Source organism: Grammomys surdaster, unplaced genomic scaffold (assembly GCF_004785775.1).
Source record: "Grammomys surdaster isolate TR1022 unplaced genomic scaffold, NIH_TR_1.0 1162, whole genome shotgun sequence".
Taxonomy (NCBI): Eukaryota; Metazoa; Chordata; class Mammalia; order Rodentia; family Muridae; genus Grammomys; species Grammomys surdaster.
In genome coordinates this window covers 34,699-41,458 of record NW_021605581.1, presented here as the reverse complement: position 1 = coordinate 41,458, position 6,760 = coordinate 34,699, and the positions used below count along the sequence as shown (strand labels likewise).

Genomic DNA, 6,760 nt, shown 5'->3' with positions numbered 1-6,760 from the left:
ACCCCTTTTCTTACACCCTTTCAATCCCCTAACACTAGATAAGAGAACAACAAAAAGAATAGAGAGGAACAGAAGGAGATCCCTGAATAAAGTCAGGAATTGAAAATTCTTCTTCTTCTTCTTCTTCTTCTTCTTCTTCTTCTTCTTCTTCTTCTTCTTCTTCTTCTTCTCCTCCTCCTCCTCCTCCTCCTCCTCCTCTTCTCCTTCTTCTTTTTCTCCTTCTTCTTCCTCTTCTTCTTGTTTCTTCTTTGCACACAACTTCTTAACAAATCACAACGGACAACAATTAACAACAAACAACCAATAACCCACCAGCAACCCACACTGTCTCTTGGGGCACTAGCATTTATATATCCCCTGAAAAGTCTCCAGAATTCTAAACATCACACAACTGAAGAAACCATCTGCAGCTGGCAAAAACCACATCCCTGCTTGAGGATGAGGCAAATCATAGTCAGCCCATACTTCACACTTGGGATTTAAACAAAACCATATTCTTATAATATTTCTGTGTTTTTAAAGCAAAACAAAATTCCAGGGTTCTCACTACTGCCACCCATGTGACTTATTACTATTATTAAAACCCTTGAACTGGGCTGAAAATGATCATTTAGTCCTTGGCATGCAACTTGACCCAAATGCATTCTGTAGTGAACAGATAAGCTAAATACTATAACTAATAACTTTGAGTCCTACAGACTGAACACAATAATTTATTCTCGAGTGTCTAATGGTCCATGTGTTTCTATTGGAGCATCACATATGCCGGAGAACTCTTGTGCACGCAGACTTGGGGACCTGGGCTCTTGTCTGGTAGCTCTGCCACTCTGGCATCTTTCCTAATGTGCAAATGTTGTAAAGTTTAAATGAAATCGAGAACTAATCTACTTTCATATGCCTTGGACATTCAAGTCCTGGTAACCTGTCTTTAGTATCTGCAGTAAAGAAAGCCACTGAACTTTGTTCAGCAGAGTGTGTTTGATAAATCAATTTTCAAATTTTTTTGCCCTATTAGCTATTAAAATCCAAAGGAGGAAGCATCCCATGGGAAATGTAGGTGTTGGTTTGGGACAGAAAAGTGACATAGTCAAACTACATTTCAGGAAGAGAAAACTCTGGTGATAGTCTGAGGGCTGCTTTGAAAAGCCGAGAAATCAGACCAAGAAGGAAGATCTTTTTGACCCTCCAAGCAAGTGAAGGCCTGGACTGGGCAATGGCAGTTCAGCAAACATGAAATTTTTCATTTATTAAATATATATCCACATAGTAGGACCAAACAATGAGGAACTGAATGGAGGTGGGATCAGTAGTAGAACACTTTGCTGACATGTGTGAGGTCATGGGTTAATACCTAGAATTGCAAAACAGAAAAAAGAGAATAGAGGAATTCAGAGTTAGGATTACAAATTGTCCAGGGAAGTGAAAGCGTGACAGAAGAGATTGACCAAGATGCTGAAAGAGGAAGCCTAGAGGTTTGGAGGAAGCTGTGGAATGTGATAGGTGAGATCATCCAGGGACAGACTTGGAAAAGGAGAACAAGAAAAGAAGCATGGAGTAGATCCCAGAGCACAGCCTACCTGGGAGCATTTGGAAAAGAGGAGGAAGGGAGTCCAGGTCTGTGTCTGACCCAGTAGCTGGAGACAGGGTGTGACAAGAGAGGTGTGCAGATGGCAGACACTGCACAAGCCTTCAAGGAGTCAAAAGAGAAAGCTATGGTTGGACATACTCTAACAAAACTTCTCAACCTGTGGGTCCCGATTGCTTTAGGGAGTTCAAACAACTCATTCACAGGGGTCGCCCAATCTGGTTAGAAAGCACAGATATTTGCATTATGACTCATAACAGTAGCAAGATTACAGTCATGAAGTAGCAATGAAAATAATTTTATGGTTGGGGGGTCACACGAGGAATTAAAGGGTCATAGCATTAGGAAGATTAAGAATCACTGTACTATAAGATGGGGGGTGCATTTCAAGGTTTAGTGAACCTGTGGAGGCAGCAAGACAGACATTGCTCTGGGAGTTTTAGCTGAAAGAAATGGGAAGGACTTAAGAGGAAAGAGTTTTGACCACTCAGGGAAGGTCAGGGGTCTGGTTGGAGGGAAACAACATATCTAGGGAAAGAGGCCTGGGAATGGAAAAAGAAGACCACGTCCAGTGAGAGGAGCCCAGAAGACTGGGTAGGGAGCCATGTAGAGCAACAGAAGTGCCAGGCAGGGAAAAAGCAAGAGTTTGTTTTCTTTTCAGAGTTCAGGTAGTGAAGAAAAGGTAGAAGGCAAAAGAAGGAATGTGTATGAAGAGAAAATCTTGAGGGGATGCCACGAAGCTGCTGAAGCTCATCTTATGCATGTGTGTATAGTTGTGTGTGTGTGTGTGTGTGTGTGTGTGTGTGTACATAGTGCTAACATAATGAGAGTCATCATCTGACTCCATCTTGTGACAGACTCCAAAAACTCATGGTTTGAAAGGACCATGAAAATCAATAAGTCAAAACATTGTATTTTGCAACACAGAGCAAGAAAATCAGAGGTTAAGTCACCTGCTTCTGTTGCACAGTCACTCCATAGCAGAGCCAGAGAAGCCTACGCTCCCTTACAGCTCTGTCAGCTGCTTTTCCCTTTGATAAATCAGAGTGTTTTTCTTCCCTATTATCTTAGTATGAAAGGAAGAGTAGCAGTTTGCCACATAGATTTGGGCAAGTATTATCATAAGAGATTTAAACCATGCTTAGGACCCTTTTCTTCACACCATCAGAGGAATTATCAAAAGAAAATTATTGGAAAGAGCAAGCAATGTATTATAGCCTCCAAATCCATAAGCACAGATGTCCATGGGCAAATAAAATTGAAAAGAATTTAAGCTTGTTTTGTTTTCTAGTTCCTGGGAATTAAAAATTCTTGCTACACATAAGTGCTGTGTTCCAGTCTCCTCCCCCTTATTACCAAACAAAAGCAGAGCATAACAAAAATAGAAACCAGTGCAGGAGTCTGCTCCCACTTCTTCCTTTGTATGACAATGCTTTTTTAAAAAAATTACATCTTGTAGTATTCATCATGACAGTATCTTCTTAGAGACCTCAAAGAAACTGAAGCATGTGAAGTATGATCTAGTTAAGAGAAGGGCCATGTGAAATTCTTTTAGCCCCAAGTTGGTGATGGAGGAGTCATTAAGCTCATTAAAGAATGAACAAGATTGGAAGTGTCTTCAGGTGGTTAAGGAGGGAAGCAAAACTTCCTGGGTTCAAATCCCACCCTTTCCATCCATTATAATAGCAGTTTTACTTTTGGAAAGAACTTTAGTTGGTAAAACTAAGATGGTAGCAGTTCTAGCACTCAGAGGTTATTCTGAAATTACATGTGGAAGGGTAATAAACCCAAGTCTGTGGCTTTATCAGTGTTAGCCTAATCATTATGTCAAGTGACAAAGACTCCTTGACCAAACTTCTTGTGAGCTCCTCTGAACCTCCTTTCAGCTGTGTGGACCTAGGGCTTTCACATCTGTATCTACCCTTGCCAAGTCTAGAGAGAAGCTTAGTCAATCTAGAGGGATTGCTTTATCCTTGATAACTGATCACCCAGGCCTACCTTCAGCAACAATCCTTTTGAGTTGGTTTAGCAAGAATCTACCTACCATTGATTTTTCCTCTTAGTAATTTTTCATATCCACCAGTCCCCACCTCAGCTCCTTGGCTATACATTACCACTAGCCCAGTGTTTAGAGTTGAACCCTCCTTGAGTCTCCTATCACATCCCTGAATAAACTCCTCCTTGCTATTTTTACAAGCATGGGTGGATTATTTTCTTCAACAAGAATAGAGGGGAATAGAGGCTCTGATAGGAATATTCTCTCAGTAGGATAAGAATAAAGCAGAAACCTAGTGAGAGAAATTGAGACTGGCTACGTGCTAGTCCTCAGGGTATCTGCAAGCTGAGTGGGCCCTAGGCAATTAGCCATTCATTCTAGCTCTGCTGTTTTTAAATAAAATCTCAAATATTCACCCCAGATGCTGGGATGAAAGCCTGCTAGCTCAGAGAGGTAGAGAAAGATCCAGCTGTCCTTTGTGCTCAGCCAATGTTCCCACCTACCCAAAAGGCAAACTCTCCTTCTCTATGCTGTCTCCTTTGCTATACCGTCTCAAAAGTACCTCAAACAGAATGTCCCTCCCTTACTTCCTGTGCATCTCTCTATCTGCCCTCTTGACTTTCTTTTACTCTCTATGGTTATTTCCTATGTTCATTCCCTGTCAACTGGTTGCTTGTTCTACCTCTTGACCTGTGGTTGACTGTATGTAATCCTGTTTACAATAAACAGAAAGCTCTTAGATTCAAAGTACGTGTTAGGGCTGAGCCACACCACAACTAGAACCAAGCTTTTCTAGTAACTAACACAATCTCAGAGTTCACCGTATGATCAAATATCCTGCAACATAGCTCTGAAGGTTCACCAGAGCCTCCTGGAGACAAGCAAGCACAAGAACGTGAAGCCCAGATCTCACAGACTTCTTTTTCATATTCTCTCAAATTCTTGTTGTTCTTAGTAGCTTTAGGACCTTGGACCTATAAATTTTATTTGGTGTTTATATGGAAATTAGGGATAACAAAAGTTTTCTTTAGATGTTTAGATCTAATATGTCCTAAAAAGCTTAGAATGGTTAAGAGGCCAATAAATAGACACTATTCATTGAGCTTTGCAGATTGGATGTAACCAAACACACAGAGCCCTGTCTATAAAATAAAGCATGAGTTTTTTACTTCACAGGCATGGAAAACTTTGCATATACCTAAGAACCATAGCTGTGTTCCAGGCCTTGCTTTACCTCTCATTTCCTGAGACAGTGAATCAGTAATGGAGGGCTACAAAGATGTAGGAATACATCCACAGGGCGACACAGCTGCTAGCACCCTGTTCCCCTGAGCTCACTGTACACACCAGCAGGATGCCTTCTGCAAGAACCTGTCACCCACAGCTAGGTGCTACATCCAGTCTGCTAGTGGAACACCTTCAGATCACATACAGAGAACAATCTGGAAATGTTTTGGAGTTGTTACTCTTAGCAACAGCCTTGGATCAGTCAACCCCCATGTTAGGACAACTCTATGATGTATGATCTACCGTCTCTTAGAGCACCATAGCAAAATTGACCTCATATGTCCAGCAACTTTTGTGTGACAGAAGACCCTTTACTCTCTGCTTTCCTCTCCCTATCTTATTCCCCATGCTATAAACTGCCCAGGGGTCACCTCTCAAACAAATTGTTTGTACTTGAATTCTTGTCTCAGAATCTGCCTCTTTAGAATATCTATATGCAAGGCCTTGGAGAAAAGTCCAGAAAAAAAATACAAACAAGACAAACAACAAGCAAAACTAGATGTAAAACCAGAATAATAATTCTGTGTAAAGCATGGTAGAAGAGGGCATGTCAACAATCTAGAATAAAAACTTGGAGAAAAGAATAATACATGCACCAAATTTGGGAGCACAATCTTGGCAAAAAGTCAGACACAAAGCACAGTAAAAAAAAAAATCCTGGTAGAAATGTGGGATAAAAACAGTGTATGAAAATATCAGAAGAAAAAAAATCGAGAAAAAAAAATACAAGCCTCAGTCTCAGGCCCAAATCTTAGGTCCAAAGAGACCTAAGAGTATGTGTGGAAAATCCTGATGAAAATAATAGGTAAAAATATATGCAAAAATGGGTGGGCCAATAATCCAAGAGAAAGGATCAGGAAAAAACTATAGATACATCCCTGGGAGCATGGTCTACATTAAAAGACCAGTGTAAAAGCAGGAGAAATCTGGAAAGTACTATGACAGAAAAGGCTGAATGTAGAGCTGCAACAAACATCCAGGTAAAAAACACGGGCACAAAAGGTGTGATCAAGCTCTTTGCCCCATCTACTGAGAGAATGAAAACCATTCTCAGCAATAAGACTGTCGACATTCCAGAAAATGTCGATATCACTCTGAAGGGGCGCACAGTCATCGTGAAGGGCCCCAGGGGAACTCTGCAGAGGGACTTCAATCACATCAACGTAGAGCTGAGTCTTCTTTGAAAGAAAAAGAAAAGGCAAATGGTGGGGTAACAGAAAGGAACTGGCCACTGTCAGAACCATCTGCAGTCATGCTCAGAACATGATGAAGGGTGTTACACTGGGCTTCCGTTACAAGATGAAGTCTGTGTACGCTCACTTCCCCATCAATGTCCTTATTCAGGAGAATGGGTCTTTGGTTGAAATACGAAATTTCTTGGGTAAAAAATACATGCGCAGAGTTCGGATGAGGACAGGTGTTGCTTGTTCTGTCTCTCAAGCCCAAAAGGATGAATTAATACTTGAAGGAAATGATATTGAACTTGTTTCAAATTCAGCTGCTCTGATTCAGCAAGCCACAACAGTTAAAAATAAGGATATCAGAAAGTTTTAGATGGTATCTATGTATATGAAAAGGGAACCTTTCAGCAGGCTGACGAGTGAGGCCTGTTTCCTAGCTCCAGAAACAAGATCCTGATCACAAGTACAATTTGGGCTCTTTGGGGACAATAAAAAACTAATATATTCGGGGAGAAAAAGGGTGTGATCAAAGGCTAGGAAAAAAACTCCAGGCTCTAAAACTTGAAAAACCATAGTCAAAATGCTGGGTTAACTAAATGCTATGTGGAAAGCCTGTGTGGATATCCATGTCTGAACATGGATAAAAACATAGGCAAAAGAGCTGGGAGCAAAATCTTTGCAGAAAGTAAAGCAAAAGTCCTGGTAAGAGTT

At 40.9% G+C, this 6,760-nt stretch overlaps 1 pseudogene; it reads left to right on the top strand.

The window, feature by feature from the left end:
- The first annotated feature begins 5,905 nt into the window (after positions 1–5,905).
- On the top strand, positions 5,906–6,472 carry LOC114635009 (annotated as a pseudogene).
- The last annotated feature ends 288 nt before the right edge of the window (positions 6,473–6,760 follow it).